This window comes from Danio aesculapii, chromosome 23 (assembly GCF_903798145.1).
Source record: "Danio aesculapii chromosome 23, fDanAes4.1, whole genome shotgun sequence".
NCBI classification, from domain to species: domain Eukaryota; kingdom Metazoa; phylum Chordata; class Actinopteri; order Cypriniformes; family Danionidae; genus Danio; species Danio aesculapii.
The window spans coordinates 28060743-28085218 of record NC_079457.1 but is presented as its reverse complement, the minus strand read 5'-3'; the positions used below and the strand labels follow the sequence as shown (position 1 = coordinate 28085218).

Here is a 24476-nt window from a genome sequence, read left to right as displayed (position 1 = left end):
AGCACATGTGGTCAGAACACAAACGAGTCGCAGATAATAGAGTATTAAGCGTTTCTTAAGAAGTTTAAGAAGTTTTTCATATAATGAATCAGATTTTTCACTTTTATGATGAGTGGCGCACCGTCAAAGTGTGGACCGAACAGGGGAACAGGGGATGCTGAACTAACACCCTTTGAGGAGAGAGTTGCTTCAATTGTGGGCGACACACAATTTTAGAGTGGATTTGAATATTTTATCTTAAATGGTGTCAGAGTTTAATTGACTTTTACAATTTTTACATTAAAAGATATTTAAAAAATATTATAAAATAAATAAAGTGCTAATTACATAAACAGAGTCTTGTGCAATAAGCAGGATGTTTTTCTGAACATTTTGGTACTGGTTTTATTGTATAATTTAAATGGTTGAATCGTTTAATTCATTCATATGGTTATTTTTTTTTTATCGAGAAATTAAGCCGTGTGCAACATAAAGGGCACATATTTATGCCTATCTGACCTACTTTTGACTGAAACTATAACAGGAGCAAAGAATTTAATTGGTTTGAAATCGAATGTCTAATGAATGTCAAACGTCAAACTAACTTTACCACGGTTCAACAGCATGGTATGGAAACTTTATATACCTGCTAGACATGTGGATGATCCCGTCCCATACAGCTGGCATTTCACGGCTCATGCAAACATACTTTGTAGTGTGCAATTCAACATAATTGCCTCTAGGAGTCGCCAATGGAAATAAAACAAACACACACAAGAAATGCACGTACGCCAGACATGAAGTTGGCGTTGACCAACGCACATTCTCATGTTCATTTCATCGTTAGTAAATCCAAACGTGAGCGTGAAATCTGGCGTACGCAAAGTTTTTGTGCGTACGCAGCGTTGATACATGAGGCCCCAGGACAGTAGATCTCCAGAAGCAGGGTTGGTCACCCCTGGTCTACATTGTATAACGAAATCCAATAAAATGTACCTTTATTAACGTCTCAAACAGTACAATGTATTGCGCCTGAATGCTTTAAATGCTAACACAGTCACAGGCCTTAAAAACATCCAAATAATAAAATTTCACTCTATTATGTTTAAACTTAACACTGCAGACGCTGTGATGTGACCATTGCGGAGGCTCACGTTGCATTAATGATGCTGCAATGATATACTACGCACCCCCTCCTTTTAGTTCAATATTTAAAGTACTGTATCCTTTTATTTTTGTTTATTATTTCACATTCAAAATGTTATTTGAAAGCAATTCTCATTGCATTGCTTTTGAAGCAATTAAAAGTCCAATGTAAATGCATTCATCGGCAAATAGATCTAGAAAGCAGCGTCTGTATTCTGCATATACAATATCACACTTTTGATCATCACTGTATTGATTTATGAGTATGCAAAGAATATGAAAATCTTTGAGACTCATCTGTTAGTGATGGGTTTAAACGAACAAAGCCCAAAAACACAGCCTATTTTGAGAAGATTTAAAGATCTAAATATATGCAAGATATACAGTTGAAGTCAGAATTATTAGCCCCCCTTATATTAAATATTTCCCAAATGATGTTTAACAGAGCAAGAAATTTTCACAGTATGTCTGATAATATTTTTTCTTCTGGAGAAAGTCTTATTTGGTTTTATTTCGGCTAGAATAAAAGCAGTTTTAAATTTATGAACCATTTTAAGGTCAAAATTATTAGCCCCTTTAAGCTAATTTTTTTTTTTCGACAGAAAACAAATCTACAGAACAAATCATCGTAAAACAATAGCTTGCCTAATTACCCTAACCTGCCTAGTTAACCTTATTTACCTTGTTAAGCCTTTAAATGTCACTTTAAGCTGTTTAGAAGTGTCTTGAAAAATATCTAGTCAAATATTATTTACAGTCATCATGGCAAATATAAAATAAATCAGTTATTAGATATGATTTATTAAAACTATTATGTTTAGAAATGTGTTGAAAAAATATTCTCTCCTTTAAACAGAAATTGAGGGAAAAAATAAACCTGGGGGGGCTAATAATTCTGACTTCAACTGTATACTCAAGTATTTATTCATCAAATGAAACTGATGTAAAGTTCAAGATGACATCAACTTAGTTAACATGGACAGCTTCGAGATCCTGAACTTTTCAGCATGTGCGATCAAAAAACCACAAAGGTTGCGAGTCTGCAATGAAAGCCACGAGCTGAGAAAAGAAGTTGACGTTGTTTATTTCGCTGACTCGTGTGCGTTGTTTGCCTTCACGCCTCCGTGAAGGCTGATGAACCGTAATCTCGAGCACGCCGCAGGCTCATTCCACACATAATCGTTCACATTCACAGAACGCACAGAGTCAAGCCGCCTCCACAAATTACCAGCATCAACCTCAGATTAACTCTGCTTATCCAGAAGTGGCCAGAGGTGATGCATTCTCTCACTCTTGCTCCCGGCTCATCATTTGGAGGCTGGGTAGTTTAGTCTTCCCTTAGTCTTCTAAGAGCCATCAAAACATTGGATGGACTCAAGGAATCGGCAGTGATGCAGTGATGCCCTGAGATTTTGCAAAAGTGAAAAATCTGTTCTGTATAAAAGTTCATATAGGGTCAAATGAGACTGTAAAGTTTGCCATCAATATGAATGGGAATTATAACAGACGGTTAGTATGAAGAGTTTAAACGCAAAACCTCACTCAAAAGTGCCATATGAAATTTTCTTCTAAAATGAGCTTTTTTTTCTCAGCTTCCTAAGTTTGCATTCAATTATTTCCCTTTAGAAGCCATGAAAAGAAGCTATTCATCAGACATCACCATAAAAGTGAAATTACTGAAGCTACGTTCAGGAGCCTGAAAAAAAAAATAGTATTTTAGACGAACATTTCAGATGGCACTTACAGAGGCTTTTGTATATAAACACCTCTAGGTCACAACAGTCGAATAAAATCGCAAAGTGCATGTTTATATAGAAAAATATGTAAACATTTGCAGTGCCAACAGGTGAAACATGAAAAGGTTTTATAAACTCCAATGCTTCCCACACATAGACTTTACGTGGGCGGGTCGCCCAGGTATGTTAAAGGCCACCCAAGTTCATTCATTCATTTTCTTGTCGGCTTGGTCCCTTTATTAATCTGGGGTCACCTCAGCGGAATGAACCTCCAACTTATCCAGCATTTGTTTTACGCAGCGGGTGCCCTTCCAGCTGCAACCCATCTCTGGGAAACATCCACACACACACTCATTCACACTCATACACTATGGACAATATAGCCTACCCAATTCACCTGTACCGCATGTCTTTGGACTGTCAAACACCAACTGACCCAGCCGAGGCTTGAACCAGCAACCTTCTTTCTGTGAGGTGACAGTATTACCTACTGCGCCACTGCGTTGCCCCGGTCGCCCAAGTATTTATATTAATTTAGTATTTAACACATTTCTATTCATAATAGTTTTAATAACTCATTTCTAATAACTGATTTATTTTATCTTTGCCATGATGACAGTAAATAATATTTGACTAGATATTTTCAAGACACTTCTATACAGCTTAAAGTGACATTTAAAGGGTTAATTAGGTTAATTAGGTTAACTAGGCAGGTTAGGGGAATTAGGCATGTTATTGTATAACGATGGTTTGTTCTGTAGACAGTCGAAAAAAAAATAGCTTAAAGGGGTTAATAATATTGACCTTAAAATGGATTAAAATAAGTTAAAAACTGCTTTTATTCTAGCCGAAATAAACCAAATAAGACTTTCTCCAGAAGAAAAAATAGTATCAGACATACTGTGAAAATGTCCTTGCTCTGTTAAACATTATTTGGGAAATATTTAAAAAAGAAAAAAATCAATAAGGGGCTAATAATTCTGATTTCAACTGTATATAATAATAATAATAATAATAATAATAATTCATTCATTCATTTATTTTCTTTTTGGTATAGTCCCTTTATGGGTCGCCACAATGAACCGATAACTTATCCAGCATAGGTTTTTACACAGCGGATGCCCTTCCAGCAGCAGCCCATCACTGGGAAACATCCATACACACTATGGACAATTTAGCTTACCTAATTCACCTGTACCACATGTCTTTGGACTGTGGGGGAAACTGGAGCACCCGGAGGAAACTCACGCGTACATGGGGAGAACATGCAAACTCCACACAGAAATCCCAGCTCACTCAGCCGAGGCTCGAACCAGCAACCTTCTTGCTTTGAGGTGATCATGCTACCCACTGCGCCACCGTGATGCCATAATAATTATTCCTTACATTCATATAGTGCTTTTCTAGACACTCAAATTGCTTTAAACATTGGGGGGAATCTCCTCATCCACCACCAGTGTGTAGCATCCACCTGGATGACTCAGTGGGCAGTGGGCAAATTTGGCCAGGATGCCAGGGTTAAACCCCTACTCTTTTTTTGAAGGACATCCTGGGATTTTTTTACGACCACAGAGTGTCAGGACCTCTTTTTTACGTCTTATCCGAAAGATGGCATAGTGGTGACACATGAATGATACTACTATTATCATCTGTTTACATTTTTTGTATCCTCCCAAGAAAGAAAAACATTCGCGATCACGCTCTGCACGTTTCCTACTGCTGGTTCTTTGTGCGCGAGATATGTCAGCACTCACAAAATCTCACATGCTCTGCAGACCCACAGATATGTCCGGCTGTAGTTTCTGAATCTCCTAAAATATCCGGGATTCAGCCTTTGCTTTCATTTTCCACATTTGCCATTATTTGTATGCATTTTTGCATTACCATTTCGCAGCTGACTGCGCGCACAAAGCTGCGAGAGAAACACAATTATTAATATATTTCAAGAGTTCACTTCACTGATGATTGATTATAAAGCTGGTTGGGCATGCTGTCCCGGGAAAGAGCCCTGAGCTCATAAGATCCGTTTGCAAGGCGAGAGGGCAGTTTGAGCTCATGTAGATCTCGAGAACTCCCCTGCTGTAGTAGCTAATGAACAGATAGTGATTGCTCTTAAGAGATAACTACTTACAAGGAGCATGTCCATGGTGCTGATTTGGATTAGTCAATAAACTTAAGTTGCATGTTTTTGGACGGTGGGGAGAAACCGGGGAACCCGGGGGAACCCACGTGAACACAGGGAGAACAAGTAAATGCCGCACAGAAACATCGGCTGGCTTGGAAAGGACTAGAACCAGTGACGTTCTTGCTGTGAGGCAACAGTGCTAACCACTTGGCCACCGTGCCACCCATCTAGGAAAGGAGGAGGAGTAGGGGTGGAAGGGGGGATTTTTCAAATTGAAGATGGCTGTTATATAGAACTTAGGGTATTTATAGTGGCTTAGGAATCGTCTGATTGGTGAATCATGAATTGAATAATGCGGGACCAGCCGTAAGCAATCATAAGCACGTGATCCTCTCGAAATATGTTTATAATTAACTTCACTCATTAAACGACTCACCTTTACTATACTTGGAGAGAACAAAATGACATCTTGACAGCAAAATATTTGTTCACCATTAGAAATGGTTAATTGACTAATTTCCCTTATTTAAATAATCTACACTTTTTATTCTTGTAATTATTATACTTTTACCAATATTGTCTATTTTTATAAAAACATTCTGTTGTTTTATTCTCATTTGCAATATATTTTACTAATTTAATGATGTTATTAAGAAAAAATCTTCACTGTTGAACAGAAATTGGGGGAGAAAAAAATCAGGGGGCAAATAATTCAACTGTATATGTATGTTACTTTTTATGTAAACCAAATGCTTTGCCAATACATTTGTAACATTTGTCATGCCAATAAAGCAACTATTGAATTGAATTTAATTTAATTGAATTGAATAGAGAGAGAGAGGGAGAGAGAAAGAAAGAGAGAGAGAGAAAGAGAGAGAGAGCAGCCTTTACCTATCAGTGGGTGCACATGGCTCCTAAATAGCATAAAAGTAAGAGAAATAGTGTATTTCTCTATATCAACCACCCTTTTTTATAGCATATTGAAAAGAAAAGGTGTATAACAGTGTCATAATTAATAAATATATAGTTAAAAATCACCTTTTCTTTTTTTTTTCTTTTTTTGTCGCATGTAGTTGACCATTTATGTGCTGAGGGTAAAAGTTGTGTTTCACTCAGGCTACTACCGCAAGTATATTTCAAACCTGTGAACTTATTATAAAGTTTATAGGGGGGCTTGTAACAAATGTAAAGGTCTTTGCACACTCGAAATTTTCTTTTTTTTTTGTATTCATATGGAAAATATTCGTCACATAATCAAACATTGCACACTGAATCCAATGCGTATTAAATAATCCATTACCAAAAAACGCAAAATATTAGAAGTCAGATCAAGCAGTGATACTTGAGAGGTTCTCCTCTCTTCTCCAAAGAAGAAAAAGGAATAGGCTGCATATTGTGTTCATCCAATACTGCACAGAGAAGAAGAACAGTTCCCCTCATTATCAAAGAGCTGTATTGGATTATGTAATGCAAATGCAAAGTTTATCTCAGGAAATCAGTGGAATTTTGATGCATTGCTAGTGATACTTCTCACATTCATGTACAAATGCAAATCTTGAACAAAGACTGGCAGTAGCTATAGACATTATAATAGATGGTGTCATCATTGATGTGTCGAAGCAACGGAATGAAATCGGACCATGCTTTCTATAATAATGTCTATGGGCAGTAGGTCAAATGTTTGGACACACACATACACACACACAGACACACGCACACACACACACACACACATACACACCAAGCAGCAGCAGGGCAGAGATGCACCAGTCACTAATTCCAGTCACGGGTTCTCAACTGTCCACCACATTTTGTCTTTATTTTATGCACTCTGTTTGTCATATAAAGTTATCTGTAGCTCAAATGACGGCATTCTGTATTTAGCTTTTCGCTTGTATGGTGGCACTGAACTATCAAAACACCTCTCAAAGTGCTTTTTCGGATGCAAAAATCTGAAAAAATCTAACCCGGTTTGAATTTTTTATGAAGGACAAAAGTTTCGGAGGCAGTGTGTTAATACAATTGACACAACATGAGGTCGAATTTATTTTTTAACGTGTGAAAATTACGGATGAAAATTTCGGATTTGGTGTGCAATAACCTTAACACTTAAGTGTAACAAAATAAACACTTTTTATTTTCATTCATTCATTCATTCATTTTCCTTCAGCTTAGTCCCTTATTTATCAGGGGTCGCCACAGTGGAAGGAACCGCCACTTGTTATTTTATGTTATTTTATGTAATTATTCATTCATTTGTTCGTCTATCTATTTATTTATTAGGGTTTATCACTACTTGCCATGAATAGTAATAGTGAGAATAGTATTTGGGGTGAAACATTTATGTAAATTATTGAAATATTTTTAACAAGCCTATATTTATTTGATCAAAACTCTTGTGATAATAGCAATATTGTGAAGTATTATTAAAACATTTTTATATTTGGAACTATTCCTGGCATGTCAAAGCTGAATTTCCAGCATCATTATTCCAGCCTTCAGCATCACATGGTCATTCAAAATTCATCCTGATATGATGATTTGCTACTCAAATATGTCAATGTTGAAATGAGTTATGAAACCATAATGCAATTTTTTTTCAGTATTATTATTTTTCTTTTATTCAAATGAAAAAACTCTGAATTAACAGTGTTTTTATACATCCCTTTTGAGAGCCTGGATGGCAGCATCCTTGCTGAATTCATCTATCCTGAGTAAATTCCAAGCAGCAACAATTATTTAATATATTTAATAGTGGGGGTGAAGTAGGTAGTGCTGTTGCCTCACAGTAAGAAGGTCGCTGGTTCAAGCCTCGGCTGGGTCAGTTGGTGTTTCTGTGTGGAGTTTGCATGTTCTCCCCGTGTTTGTGTGGGTTTTCTCCGGGTGCTCCATTTTCAAAGACGTGGTACGGGTGAATTGGGTTAGCTAAATTGTCCGTAGTGTATGTGTGTGAATGGATGTTTCCCAGTGATTGCGGCTGGAAGGGCATCCGCTGCGTAAAAACGTGCTGGATAAGTTGGCGGTTCATTCCGCTGTGGCGACCCCAGATTAATAAATGGACTAAGCTGAAAAGAAAATGAATGAATAATTTAATAATGACTAGTTTACAAAAACTGTGTGTTTGTTTCAGTTTTGTTTGTTCTTTTGTTTCCTTGTTTGTTTGTTTGGGCATATTTGTTTGTTTGTTTGTTTTTAGTTTGTTTGTATATATGTGTTTGTTTGTTTGCTTGTTTGCTTGTTTGTTTGTTTGTTTGTTTGTGTATATTTGCTTATTTGTATATGCTTGTTCGTTTGTTTGTTTGTTTGTCCAAATTTGGCTTCAGAAATTGTATCATTTGCTGGATTATTTTATTGTCCTAACCATATCCAAGCAAGAACATTAGTTCATCTTATATTAGTTCAACTTGATATTTTTCTACTTGGAACATTTTATTAACTGGCGTTTTGTACTAAATGTTGCTTAATTTCATATATCACTATATTTAAAGTATCTGCACCTGCAGTCACCTATATATACATTTCATTTATTTTTATTTTTACACAAATCATAATCAATGGTTAAAAGAGTACTGAGCAATCATATTTGAGTAAAAGTACCCTTACTTGCCCAAAAATGTAGTGCAAGAAGAGAAAAAGTATCTGTTGTAAATATTACTCAAAGTATGAGTAAAAAAGTACTCAAGAGTGATGAGTATTGAGTAATATAATGTGTAATGTAGATGCATTTACATGCAATTTTGCTTGTGCGTAAATGTAACAGTGCTTTCGTTATTGTTTAAGGCCATTTGGGGATTTCAGTCATCATACATCTTTACATACATCATACATCAGTAGACATCTTTTACTTTCTCATTGGTCATTCATCCATTCATTTTCCTTCAGCTTAGTACCCAATTATCAGGGGTCGTCACAGCAGAATGAACCACCAACTGTTCCAGCATATGTTTTTCACAGCATATGCCCTTCCAGCCGCAACCCATTACTGGGAAACACCCATACACACTCACATTCACACACACACACACACACACACACTACAGCCAATTTATTCAATTCACTTATAGCGCATGTTTTTGGACTGTGGGGGAAACCAGAGCACCTGGAGGAAACCCACAGGGAGAACATGCACAGGACTCAAACCAGCAACCTTCTTGCTGTGAGGCGACAGTGCCAGTCTTTAAGTCATTGCATGTACACATTTTTGACATCTTCTTGGACTCTTTTAATGCTTCCAAATGGTTTGCTGCATAAAGCGCCTATGTCTAGAGGTAATTCAGTATGATTCGATTTACTTTCTATGTGCAATTTGATTGGGCAGGAATCACAGGACTGATTTTTATACTCAGTCAATCCCTATTGAAGAGAAAAACTAAAGTAGTGTCTGCAGGTTGAAGGCAAGAGTGCAGTAAAACTACCGATGCAGTATGTTTTTTTTTTTTTTTGTTTTTTTTTGCTTAAAATCAAGATTTTCTCACGATTCTGTAAATGTAAAATAAAGGTTAATATGATTAGCCTATTATTATTGTTAATTCTCAAATATATGGTAAAACAACACTAATAATATTAGGCCTATGTGTAGGTCTACTGTTGCTTAAAATGCTAAATTTTGTATAGTCATTATGGTGGACTTGACCAGACTTTCATTATGTCCCGTTTGTTAATTCACAGTAAAATGATGACTTCAGAATACAACTACTCATAATTCTAAAGTTGATTTATTATGTTTAAGACATGTGCTTGTCATCTGCCATTGACAACTTTATTAGACCATTTCACTGGTAAAATTAGAATTTTGTCATTATCAGATTCCTTCTTGCATTATATTCAACATTATATATAGGCTAGAGTTGTTATACTGACACAGTAAACATTTATTTTCATGCACAACACTGTGTGTTTGCTATGAAAGAAAAAACATATCAAATGCTTATCGTAATCATAACTCTAAAATGCGATATGATCATTTAAATGATGTGCGCACAGGTTTCACTTTCACTTCCGTGTGCGGCTCATGGCTGCTGTCACTGTGAGAAGAAACACATACATGCAAATTAAACCTCCAGCACGGCCCTCAAACGATTGCTCTGTGAAACAAACTGAACGTTATTTACAACTTCATTACCTGTTATTCACAGCCTATGCAGGTTTTGTTCACTAAAGTAGGCGTCATGCGTGCACGCGCACGTTCTCGGTAGTAAACAAACAGCTTGCGGTCAGCTCACGTGTAATTTCGCGACCACGAATACATCATTACATGAAGACAGAAATAACATTTTTGGGTGAATTATACCTTAAAAAACAGTATGTGACACTTTTAACGCCATTTGAAGGTGTCAATGTTGCTGTGAAGACTTCCTTGCTTCTCTCCTGACCTTGAAAACATAATTGGCTGAATCGTAGAAAAGCTGAATTAAGATCGTGTGTAGGGTCGAATCGAGATCATGATCTTTTTTCAATTAATCGTGCAGCCCTACGATACAGCACTAAAAATGTACTCAAGGAAAAGGAAAAGTACACAATTTTAAAACTACTTAATGGTAAATTACATTTCCTGAGAATAACAATAACAGTAGTTTGAGTATTTGTAATTTGATACTTTACACCACCGATCGTAATATATCAGTCTTCAAAAAGAAACAAGTTTTAATAATAAACCAGTAGAGCTCAATAGGAATACATTTTCGTGTAATCCAGTGTCGTTTAGCAAGTAAACTAGCTAGTAAACTTCACACCTTTGACCTGTGTATCTCCAGCTTAAAGAGTTGTAGTCTGGTGACCTCGGCAGACCCTAACAAGCGCCAACATCTCTTGACACAACACCGAGGAAACTTCTGACCCTTTGCAAAAGACACATTTGCAGCTGCATCGTCTTCAAGAGCACCAAAAACATCCACACTGTAATTATTTACACATCCATTACGAATGAGCAAATTAAAAACAACAAGTTAATCAAACAATGAGCCCGGGCAAGACAAACTCACTGAAGCACATGACTGGGAAACTTCATCCATTAATTCTAGAGAAAGATATCAGAGAAAACTGCTGATGCTCGCGGTTACACCTTTCTCATTTGCTTCCCTGTCACTACTCTTTGAAACCATTAAACAAATAGCCGACTAAACAGAACACGGAAACTCTACTTACGAACACACTCTCACTCACACGCAGCCAAGACAGTAATTCCCTGAGGTACAAGGTAGTGTTAAACACCATTCAGACTGAGCTTCCAAACTCTCGGCTTGCTCCTCAAATTCCTACACTCACAGAGAGAGAGAGAGAGAAAGAGAGAGAGAGAGAGAGAGAGAGAGAGAATCTGAAAACAAGCTCCGGCAGCTCCAGTAAAGCACTAAAGGGGATTCGCTGAGGAGACATATGTCAGTAAAGCCTCTCAGTGGGATAGGGGTCTCACTAAACCTTAGACTAAGATTCAAACAAAGCCTGATCCGCCGATGCCATTCACAAACTATTAACGGGGTCATGAACTGGCTACTTTAGTTATTTTGTACTCTGTAAAACCTAATAGTTAAATTTGCTAAATGAAATGAGTGTAGTTAACTCATAATTAGGGCCAGACAGAATCTGCAGACATTTTTTTCTATTTCTGCAGAGAATTTTGTAAAAAATCGGTGGATTTATGTGGAATGATTTTATCATAGCTAAAAACCTATATGAAATCAACTAATACATTTTTAACTTCCAATTAGATCCACTTATTTGGTAAGCAAAGCAAGTCTCTTGTATAATATATATACTAAAAGACAGAACAAATTACTATACAAACTGTATTGAAAATAAATCATGTGAACATTAAATTAATATTGTTATTATTATATCACAATAATATTAGTGAAATGAAAAATTCACACACATTTGCACAAGTAAATACATAGACTCAATGATGGGCTAAAAATCTGCAGAAATCTGCGCAGATTCTATGTGGGCCTACTCATAATTTACTGGAAGTACTCATTTGAAAAGAGTTTTGAACTCGATGTTTAAGTTGAGTTAATTTGGTGATTTATTTAATTGTTAACAAGCAGAATCACTGAAGAACACAAAAGTACAGCTGACTTCAGTCACAGCCCTAAAAAACACATTCAATCTCTCAAAATCTCAGCAGAACATCAATAAACAACTTAACTAACAGTATCAACAGCTTCACCTATTACTAACCTGCTTGATGTCAACAAAAGCACTTAGCAAGATTCACTGAGAATAATCATTTAGTTATGCTGTGTTCACACGAGATTTCCAACTCAGGCCATTCCTCAAAACGCTCAACTTGCGAATCCCATCATTCCGGTGCTGTATGACTCACAAATCTTGAATTACACAATATTATTAAATATTAGAAATATATTAATATCAACAGCATCACTCGCGCACAATACCCAGCTGATTCAGTCGTTGCCTAGCGACATAAAAAGCACACCACGCTTTTTTTTTTCTTGTCAACAAAAAGGACAGTGTGGTGTGCCTCACGTTTTTGGAATGTAAAAGCACATTCTGTGTGATCCTCCCCTTAGATGTCACCACTGATAAGAACAGCAGATGCTTTACTAGGGCTCTTTGACTTCATTTCTCATTTTAGTTTCTCTTTAGCTGTTGTAACTGTATATTGTGGCAAGAAAACAAACAAAGTAATCAGGCTGAATACCTTTTGTCCAAGGCAACTTACACCTGTGAACACACACCTGCACCAGGGAGCAGTTGAGAGTTTGGTGCATAGCTTAATTCAATCATCTCAGTCATGTTATTGCAGTGGATATTTATTCACTCTCCCCACCTACAATACTAGCTGGCACATAGACTTGAACCTGTGATCTTTGTATCCCAACTTTCTAACCTTTAGGCCATGACTGCCACTTGACAGTACACAATGGATTAAGTTCACAGTTACTCATTAGGGTTAGTTTTTTAACTTGACTGGTTTGTTGCAATGGGTTTCCTTTAATGGTTTGTGTTACTTTAACGTATTGGGTTTTACAGTGTACTGTTCTCTGAAACCCATTATCAAGATGTTTATTTATATATATATATATATATATATATATATATATATATATATATATATATATATATATATATATATATATATATATATATATATATGGTGATATATAATAGGTGATTTTTCTGTCCTGTTTTTTTGCTGAAACACATACATGTAATTTAAATAGCCGAGGTGGATTGTAGTAAACTCCCTCTGGGGATGAGCTGCTAAGAGTTTTGCATGTAAAAAAGATCGAAAGGACAGTTGTGTGATGTAAACTTTAGCATATATGTTTGTTAGCCAATATCTTCATGGACTGAAACTTCTGCGATTTAGGAAATTCATAATATAAACAAGCCATTCACTAATAGATTTAGCTCAATAACCTAGTAATTTGCAGCATTAATAATAATAATGATAATAATAATAATAATAATAATAATAATTATTATTATTATTATTATTATTATTATTAATATACATCTATTTTGTATAGCATTTTTTAAAAAGCTTTCTCAAAGTTTCTCAAAATACAACACAACAAAGAGAGAAAAAAATGTCACACATTAATTAAAAAAATACATGTCAAACAATACAATTACCATTTATAAAAGCAATGTAAGACCATGTCAAGTGAATAATGAGAAAAAAGAAATCCTAAAATAAAATGTTTTATAGAAAAGTAAAAAGTCCCTAGAAAAGTTGCTTCCCTAATATCCACTGGGATAGTTTTCTTTTTGTAGTATTAAATGAAAATGCTCTGTCACCCCCAGAGTCAAGCTGTTTCTTGAGGACAACTAAAAGACCACTCTGAGAAGAATGCAGATTACGACATGGTGTGCAAGGCATTAAAAGTTTAGTCGAGTACTGTGAAATCAGATCATGTAGAGTCTTATATGTTAACACAAGGATTTTAAATCAATATGGTACCTGACAGGGAATAGTTAGTAAGGTAGAAGTTTGGTTGAGGTATTAGGTAGGATTAGAGATGTAGAATAAGAGCATACTTTATAAGTACTAATTAACAGCCAATATCTTAATAATAAGAAGATAATAAGCCAGTAGTTAATAGGGGGAATTGGTACTTAAACTAAAGTGTTACCTAAAATAGAATAATAGAAATAATTTTTCACACTTGTGTGGTGCGACATCACAGTCTTATTCAATATAGTCGGCACATATTGTCATACTTTCGATTTTTTTTAAAATATCCTGTTCGATTTATTTAAATATCCAAAAATTAACCTTTTTTGTAAACAAATCTTTGGTTAAAGTAAACAAAGAAACCAAGTTCTTACTGTTGTGGCCTGGAACTTCAATGAAAATGAAGCTCATGCACTCTTTCCTAATATTGAGATCAGAAAGGCGGCGATGCAAAAGATAATACTTATTTTCGAAATTTTCGATACCGATATGGATACCAATATTTATAACTCAAGTCTGGTTCCTAAACAATACTTTTTAATACCAATTTTATCAAATTAATTTTAACAATATTACATAATACATCTCTTTTTTCAGTTTTGTTTTTTACAAACTCTTAAAATCACAAAAAAACTAAATGATTAACCAAACAATAAATCAGTTCAAATAGTTCTCAGTTACAGACGAACAATTTCATGTCAATATATGAGGTTTATTGCTGCATCCTCAAAGTTCTTAATCACTTATCAGTTCTTCCTAAAACAAATATATGTTTGGTTTTTCAAGAGACATTCAGATCCATTTTAAGTATCAAAATTTGGTACCAATATACAAGATTTTACTCTGTGGTATTGAGGTAACTCTGATGGTACCTAAAAAGTATCAAACTCGATACCCTGTCTTACTAAACATCATTTTATTGGCTTCAGAGCATCTTTCCTTTGGTTTGTGTAGACCTGCGTGTGAATTAATGGGCGGAGCACACATGAAGTGATGTAGAAGTGGGCGTTGATCTTCATCTCAGAAGGCGGGGTTTAGAGACTATTTTGTAATAAAACTGCTTATTTCACAACCTGTGGTTTTAGCAGATTGACTTTAACATAAGCTGTTTTTACACAAACACATAATAAACACATATTACATAATAAAAAGTTCTGACAACTTCGTTTTTTACGTTATTTTAACTTTTATTTATTAATTTATAAAATTTATTAATTTATTAAAATTAATAAGGTTTCATCTTATTTTTTAAGTTAAACAATTAAGACTTAAAATATCCAGTTAAAATTGAAGTTTTTAGGCTTAATTGATGCAAGTTAAATTGGTTCAACAAAAGTTTAGGTGAGCAACATATTTATTTTATTTATTAATTTTTTTTCATATTTTGTAGGGTAATGACAAACTTTTGAGTTCTGAAACTAAAAGGATAGTTTATAATTTATAATCCAATGAACTCATTGAAAGGTCAAGGGAATTTCATTTCTCAGTTCATAAGACCTTTCAAGAATAGTCTAAGTGTTGGAATTCCTACATAGACAACTCAACGAGACAGACATGCAAACAAAGCAGTCTGGAATGATTCAAATAAAAGAAAACAAAGCTTCAAAAATCATTTTATCCTCTATAATCATTTGTAAACATGAAGGAGAGGCTGGATGAGCAGTTGAGTAGGAAACTTCTTTGATTAGAGATAGTAGCATGCAGTGTGTCAACAGTGAAAATCCTCTTAGGATAATGAAGACAATTGTCTTAAACCCTAATGCTGTCTTATAGGGTCGGCAGATGAATGAAGATAGCATTTTGTGCTTAGACAAAACACAAAATTGCTTGTTGATAAAACACCTTTGGCTGAAATTCTCCATTACATAAAGTGATTGATCAATATGATAACTAACAAATAGAAAACTATGATTTTCTTAAAGTGCTTTGTCATTTTGTGGTTTGTTCGGCTCACCTGTTGTACTTAATGCTGTCTACTGCCATATGGCTTGTAGAAAGTACAAACAGCCTTAATAACAGGGTGAAGGGCTCTTTACAGCTGAGCATACAGTACATAATGCAACAATTCCTGAATGTGAATTAGACATACAAAGCAAGCAAAGTCAAACTGCTGACACTTCACATGACATCCTAAAGGTTTTACGTTGCATATACAGTAATGTGTACAGAACAATGTCAACTTTATGTATAAAAGTGCACTTTACTACTAGAAACAAAGATGAAAGTAATAAGACAATGAGGAGAAATGATTGCAGTATTGCTTTTATACAACAGTTCATAGACAAAAACCTAAGGCTGAATAGCTTAGTAGTGCGTGTGTTTAGTAGAGAAGTCTATTTCAGATACAGTATTGCAAGTTACACTGTGAAAAGAGATTAGTTGACTTTGTTTAAAAGGGTGGTCCAATACAGTATCATATTTTAAACTTTAGTTGATGTGTACTGTAGCTGTGTGAACATAAACAGCATCGCTGAATATAATACGCTCAGTTCAATGCAAAGGCTGACATTGGCTTTTACAGAGTTAGCTTAGCAAAGCCTACAGCGAATGAAGTTTGGGGACTACAAAACAAAACATCTGGGTTAATGATGTAATACACAATAAAGGGGCGTGGCCAGATGCACTGTAATGTTACAGCTGAAAAAGCTAAAATTACTTCCAAATGCTACTATTTTCACAGAGCTTCTGTGTGGCCTTCCAAAGGACATGACACAAAGAGAGAAGTGCTTACAATTTATTTTTAATTATGTTCCAGAAAATTATAAAACATATATAGCTCTAGTATTTGACAAAGGACAGCTTCTAGAATCTCTTCCAGTGCAGTGCTGGATTCGGATAAAACTCCTCAAAGAAGCTCTACCGTAATAGAAGAAGCTGTGGATTGTGAGCCACAACCTGTAAGTATTTTAATTAGTTAAAATTGATCTAATACATGAATAGTTTTTAGCGTTGATGATATGTTGTAGCAAGGATGTTAACAAGGATGTAAACAACAGGAAATGCTGTTTGGCAGTGTTAACAATTTAGCTACAAATTCATATTTATCCATCAAACTCCTGTAAACACCAGCAATCTTCACCAGCACTGCAGTGTCTCTTTATGTGACCAATTTCCATGTGTTATACATCTCAAATAACATTTACAAATGAAGCATGAGCACACAATGCTTTGCACCTTATAAACACAATTAGGCCTTAAAAATACACTCTGGACCACCCCTTTTACTTAAAAAAAGAGAGTAAACATTAAGTAAACAAATTATGTGCATCATCATAAAAGTTAAGTCAATAGGTTTACTGACTTTTCCTCAAACAAAATCAACTCGTTGCTTTCAGGGCAATGGATTTACTCACTTTTTTAAAGTAAAGTAACTAATTGTGTTTTGCAGTGTAGTTTCTTCTGAGCAAGCACTGAAAATGAAAATTTATTATGAGTGGAAATTACACATAATAGCAATTTTTGTTTTGTTTGTTTGTTTGTTTGTTTGTATGTTTATGCTTCTAAATCCTCCCCAGACTAATGTTTTAATTTGTTTGTATTCATACTAATAGTCAAATATTAAAAAACGAATGTGTCTTCTTCAACTGTGTCATGTCTGGGATGTCTGAGTTACAGTCTTGGTCAAGACAATCAAGATTCTATGGCCTTATATCAGGTCAAATGAGGTCAAGAAATGCAAATGATAAATAATAATATGTTGGTAATAAAGTTTTTAGCCCCCCTTATTAAGCCCACCTTTATTTTATTATTTATATTATTTATATATATATATATATATATATTTATATATATATATATATATATATATATATATATATATATATATATATATATATATATATATATATATATATATATATATATATATATATATATATATATTTATATATATATATATATATATATATATATATATATATATATATATATATATATATATATATATATATATATTTCCCAAATTATGTTTAACAGAGCAAGGAAATTTTCACAGTATGTCTGAGAATATTTTTTCTTCTGGAGAAAGTCTTATTTGTTTTATTTCGGCTAGAATAAAAGCAGTTTTTAATTTTATAAAAACCTTTTTAAGGTCAAAATTATTAGCCCCTTTAAGCTATTTTTTTCGATAGTCTACAGAACAAACCATTGTTATACAATAACTTGCCTAATTACCCTAACCTGCCTAGTTAACCTAATTAACCTAGTAAAGCCTTTAAATGTCACTTTAAGCTGTATAAAAGTGTCTTGAAAAATATATAGTCAATTATTATTTACTGTCATCATGGCAAAGATAAACTAAATCAGTTATTAGAAATTAGTTATTAAGACTATTATGTTTAGAAATGTGTTGAAGAAATCTTCTCTCCGTTAAACAATAATTGGGGAAAAATAAATATATTGTTTTCAATCTAACTGAAATTGACTGTGTAAAATCCTGTTAAAAATGAAATGAATGTTTCTACAAAAATGTGACAGGATTTAAAGATTTCAAATAATTCCAGATGTTTGCGGATCAGATCAGCATATTAGAATAGTTTCTGAAAAGCCTTCCTATAGTTCAGATCCAGTGGTGCTAGCCAAGGTACTGGGTTCCATTCCTGATTTATCAAACTGATAAAATGTTCACCTTCAATGCAATGTAAGTAACTTTAATTAAAAATGTCTGCCAAACGCATAAATATCAGTGAAAACTCATGTTACTACCAAGTCCGGGATAACGACACTGAAAAATATTACTATTATTATTACTATTATTTTTAATTACTCACATGAAAACATTTAAACTTTGAGTATGGATGAATGGATGGATGGAATTACACAGTTAATAAACTCCTTGTAAAGTAAAGATTTAAATTCCTTGTAAAGTAAAGAAAAATAATGTTTATTTTATTTATTTTATTTATTATTAATTTATTTATTTGTTTGTTGAAGTAAGAGGTCAAAAAGTCACAGAGCTATTGTGGAAGAAATTAAGTTCAATCTCGAACCTTTTTTTGATTTATAGATATTTCCTCTTATATGACATATAGTAATGATGAACAGATGCTTCAAATGATGAGTCATAACTTATAAGTTTGCGAATGAACAACACATGTTTTTCATTTAGTCTAGTAAGAATATGTTACAACACCTTTTCATCTTCAAAATGTTCATAAAATGCCAGTATCCCATGCAGCAAACAAAGCCCAGCCTGCTGTGACAGCTGCCGTCTGACCTTTGACTGAAGCAAACACGCTCATATACACATCATGATTCACGACACTAAAAACGCAACTCTTTGCCTTTGCACCAGAGGTTTCGAGACATCATCAAAATATTTAACACACGCTAACAAAGCCAGAGAGGAAGCAAAGCAATCCAAGAAAGCTGAAAAGACAACTAATAAGCACTGACACAGAAACATTCATTCACGGTGGATGCCACAACACAAAAGCACCTACAATTAGAAACAGGTATGCAAGTCTATAGCAAGCATAATGTTAGAGTTGCATATGAAACCAATTATGTGAGATTTGTCATTTTGCTTTTGTTTGTTTCAAGCTGGCAGGTTTTGGGTGTGAAAAAAATGTTGAGGCTTTTGGACAAGTCACAACTCATGTGTGCATTTTACTCTAGCTTCTGTATTTCAATTATGCATCTATGTAAAAGCTATCGTGAGAACACAATGTTAAAATTGAATTATTTTTAAACAACAAGGGTTTCAGTATAGCAAACTCTAAATGCTGAAAAAAGTGAGTCAAATTAAATGATCTTAGGCTCAAATGAGTTAAAAAGGGTTGATATGACAAAATTATTAATCAAAAAAGCAGCAATATTGAGAAATATTATGAATATAAAGTTTAAGGCACATTTATTGCTATTTACAAACCATTATTGATCAATAAACCACTAATTTGCTGCTTATTAATTAAGTTAGTAATTATATCTTATTAATAGGCAGGTAATTTATATTATGCTAAATCATTACCCACAGATTTTTCTGGTGTCATTGTAATCATAAAACCTTTCAGAATGGCTTTAGCATGTTATGAATAGATGGCGAAGTAAATGTGTGTCAGATTCAATTATTCTTGATGTGTCAAGGACAAGAAAAAAAATCAGACAACATGTTTCTTCTTGACCAATCATAACTTGTCTTCAACCATGAAAGATGTCATTGAAACAACCCAGTCTTATTCTGAGACTAGTCCCGTGGATGTTTCTGGAGACTGCAAAATACATCTAGGGAGATAATCCACCGGAGGCCGCTGCGTGCGCTTTTTTGTATCTGAAATTTCTCTCGCGAGTGCCCGTTCGTGCCCGCTGTTCTCACATAAACCCACCAGAGGCCGCTGTCGACCGAACGTCTGTCTGACTGACTGAATGACTGGATGACTGACTGGTCGGCCGACCAATCGACTGACCCACCCTCCTCCTTCCCTAAACCCAACCAATTTTATTGATTGACCCGCCCACCCACTTACTTCCCTAAAACCCAACCAACGATTTACAAAAGCCGTCTATAAAAAGAAAAGCCCTCGTCTGATTTTTACCACGTTTTTGGATTTTGGTTATTCATTCGTTCATTTTATTTTTTGGATTCTGTTTTTGTCTTACCCGATGTCTGGACCTGCTCTTCCCTGAACTTTAACCCCGTCGTCGTCATCGTCGTGGTCATCTCCTCTCTGCGTCTCAAGTCCACCGACGTACACGACGAGTTAACTGGACAAATTGGTTGCAGCGGGAAAGCCCTCAACATGGGGTAAGCAGTCAGCCGGTAAGCACGAAAAGGAACGCCATCAAACCGCCCCGTAGCGCTCGTTTAAAAAAAGTGAAATACAGCCATACGTACCCCTAGCTACATAATTCACGGTCTCCAGAAACGTTTGCGGGACTACGTTTTCAGAATGAGCCTGGGTTGCATTGAAAACAAGAGTATAAATGGACTACAAATATGTATGGGTTGCCTTGTTACCAGACAAACCCCATGTACCTTTCCTCTATTTCATAATTACATTTAGCAGCACAGACACAATTGTCTTTCTTTTGTTTTGCCATGTTTGAAAGCTGCATTTAGATGAGTTTATATGTGTCAACATGACAGATGTGACAGAAAAATTAAGGACCACAAAAAATAAATGCAAGTATTTCTGTCTGGATATCACAAAAAGCACCAGTTGACATTCACTACACAAATTATTCAAGGTAAAACAATCATGACGATTCACTATATGAAACAGACTATGGAAAAAAAAATCAAGATGATATTGTTTAGTCTGAACCAGGCATAACAGTTACTTAGTCAATGTTAATATCCAAATTTTAAACTTTCATCCATGTAAAAAAAAAAGTTTTCATCATCAGTTGTCGTCTCCTATATGGCACACTCGATTAACCCTACTTCTTACATAATCTGATAATGTGCACTATTCACATCCAATACGCTCTGTTCAGGTTACTAGATCATTTACTCTACTCTTCTCCCAGTTCAACAGCCACTCACTTTCTTTTATTTTGGGAGAAGTTGTTGAATTAACATGTTGTAAATATAGCAGCTCTAATATCTCCACTGCAGCGCAATCTAACATGTCAACATTATTCACTGTCATTGATCAAATAAAATGATCGTTATTAAACTATTTAAACAATAAGAGAGAAAGAATGATGGTCAGCAGGAGTATGTAAAACGTATGCGTGAAAAGGTTAAAAATATTTATGCTGTTTAAATGGATATACAGAAATACCATAGCAGAAGTTCTGGTGGAGGTTGAGAATTTCAGAGGTTCTCTGGTTTATAATACAGCTAAACCAGCTTTTTAAATGTTGAGCAAGCAATTTCACTGGCTCAAAAATCAACAGTGGATAGTCAGTTTGTAGCATAAGATAATGATGTATTTGCTTGCATATAGCATATAAAGTTGATGTCAGATTTATATCAGTACTAGATATGTTTTTCCCTCTGATGTAAAGCTAAATTCTCAGCATCTTCACTCCAATCTTCAGCGTCACATGATCTTTCAGAAATCATTCGAATATGTTGACTTACAGCTCAAGTAACATTTATTATCAATGCTGAAAGCAGTTGCTTGATAGTTTTATGGAAAACACAGTTTTTTCATGATTTCTTAAATAGAAACTACAAACAACCGCATTTTGTAACACTTTATTTTAAAGGGCACATATCGTGAAAAATCTACTTTTAAAGCTTTGGACAGAAATGTGTGTAAGTATAGTGTATAGACCGTCATATTGGGGTGAAATAAACACACCCAGTCCTTTTTTTTTTTCAAATTTAACATCATAAAAATGGTGGACCAATTGGAGCGGTTTTCAGATCGACCGCAACTTGACGTAGGAGTGCGGTCCCCCCGTCCACCAATATTGATTGACAGCTGCACGTAATAACATGTCCCGGTAGTCATGTGTATAATCATATCAACAAGAGAGGATGAGCACAAAGCAACTGGGAATAAAAGGTCTGTTCAGTTCGCTAGGATCATCAATCATCATCAAATGTGATCAAGAGTGAGTTTGTGTCTGCGCTGTGTGTGTGTCCTCGCTGTGTGTGTGTCCTCGCTGTGTGTGTGTCCTCGCTGTGTGTGTGTCCTGGCTGTGTGTGTGCGTGAACTTTGTAATGACATTGTGTGTGACTCGTTGCAACTCCACAAAAAATGCATCAAATACTGATTGTTTAAGTTCTTACTGTAGTATTTCTCACAAACGTTACATGAGATCTGCTTCCTTGTTTGTTTGTTTGTTTGTTTGTTTGTTTGTTTGTTTTTTTGTTTCTTTCTTTCTTTCTTTCTTTCTCTGTTTGTCTGTCTGTCTGTCTGTCTGTCTGTCTGTCTGTCTGTCTGTCTATTTATTTATTTATTTATTTATTTATTTATTTATTTTGTTTGTTTGTTTGTTTATTTTTTATTTATTTGTCTGTTTATTTATTTATTTATTTATTTATTTGTTATTTATTTATTTGTAGCATTAAAACATATGTTTACTGTAACATTTGCTCAATTTAATGCATCCTTATTGAATTAATTAATTCCTTTACCTTTGGGATAGTTCCTTATTTATCAGGGGTTGTCACAGTAAAATGAACCGCCAACTATTCCAGCATATGTTTTATGCAGCGGCCCTTCCAGCCGCTACCCAGTACTGGGAAAATACTTGATAAATTAAAGTATTAAAGGTTAATAATTAAAGGTTAATTAAAGGTTCTGTTAGTTAACATTAATGTACTTACTAATATGTACAAACAATTAACAAAACATTTATTATGGTATTTATTTATCTTTGTTAAGGTTAGTTAATGAAAACAAAGCCATTCATTCTTCTTGTTTACTCACTGCATTAACTAATGTTAACAAGCACAAAATTGTATTTTAACAACGCCCTAGTAAATGAACAAGGATCAGCAGATGCCGTACAAGTGTTTCTTGTCAGTAAATACTGCATTAACTAATGCAACCATAAAAGTGTGACCTATTAATAACCTTTTCAAACTGTACGGAAATGTCACTGCATTATACAACATCATTTAAAATCAGTGAGCTTCCTTTCTTTACATTAACAATAAGAGCATTTTTCATTCAAAACACTTTAAAAGAAACACAATTTTGTAACACTTTTCTAATTGTGAACTATACGTGGATCATATTCACAGTGAATGTGATTCTCTACACCTGTTATTCTGCACACCTACATGTACTGACTTCATACACCCCTAATAATCACCAGACGTTATTCAAGTTAAATCAAAGAAAAGAAAACAGAGAAGTCAGGGCTGATACATTTACAAAGCACAATATAAGCATGACTTCTACATTTTAGAATCACTGTATGCACACACTAACCGAATTAATCACCAACAAAACATTCTTTATTAAATTTAAAACAAATCGGTCACAAACCCAAGCATTTCACCTGAGGCAAAAAGCTCTTGAAATGCACACATTTCTATAGTATGCGCAAGAACATGTTATTTGCAAGCTGAAACAAGCAAATAAGTTCAGAATGTTAGCCTCCCAACATTTTTGGGTTCATCTTTTACATTCTTTCCCAGTACAATCGCTGTGTGTTTTGCCTACTGACTAAATTCCAAATGTTTATAGCACACTTTCACTATAACGGAAAAAAATACAGATACTTTCCGCATAGTACAGTACATTACACACAAACTTCACAATATGCAAATAGGCTTACCTTAAAATATCTTCTTCCTCTGTCTTTTACCAAACAAACACAACTCCACTCACAAACACATAAACACGAGCACTGTGACAGACCTCTGTCAACTCGTGAAAAGCCAGAACCAGTCATACCAGAAGTGGGGAGGTGACTTGAGGGCTAAGCAAACACTGAGGGAAGGCAAGTCAACGTGAAGCGTATGTGTGTGTTTCGAGAAAGCTAAATTCAAAGGAAAACCATTAGATCACAAAGAGCCATAGTGGCTTACATAATAGAGCAGTTTCATTTGCATTCAGTCTGATCTGATGTGACCATTAATTAATTGTTTAATGCACTTAAATAGTTTAAATCTCAGGTTTTTCGTGGAGGTGTGTCCTGTGATTCCATCAACTGACTGGAAAGTGTC

At 34.7% G+C, this 24476-nt stretch overlaps 1 protein-coding gene across 4 annotated transcripts in view; it reads right to left on the bottom strand.

Annotated features, from left to right (window-relative positions):
- Positions 1-24198, bottom strand: part of chl1a (cell adhesion molecule L1-like a) — a 104492-nt gene extending 80294 nt beyond the window's left edge. Inside the window, exon 1 of one of the 4 annotated variants that reach the window (XM_056449970.1) lies at positions 24086-24198. The gene's annotated coding sequence lies outside the window, so the exon portion shown is untranslated. Of the gene's footprint in view, positions 1-11130; positions 11214-24085 lie in introns of those variants that run through there. The other 3 variants (XM_056449969.1, XM_056449967.1, XM_056449968.1) reach the window with 3 other exon arrangements.
- Positions 24199-24476: the final 278 nt, after the last annotated feature.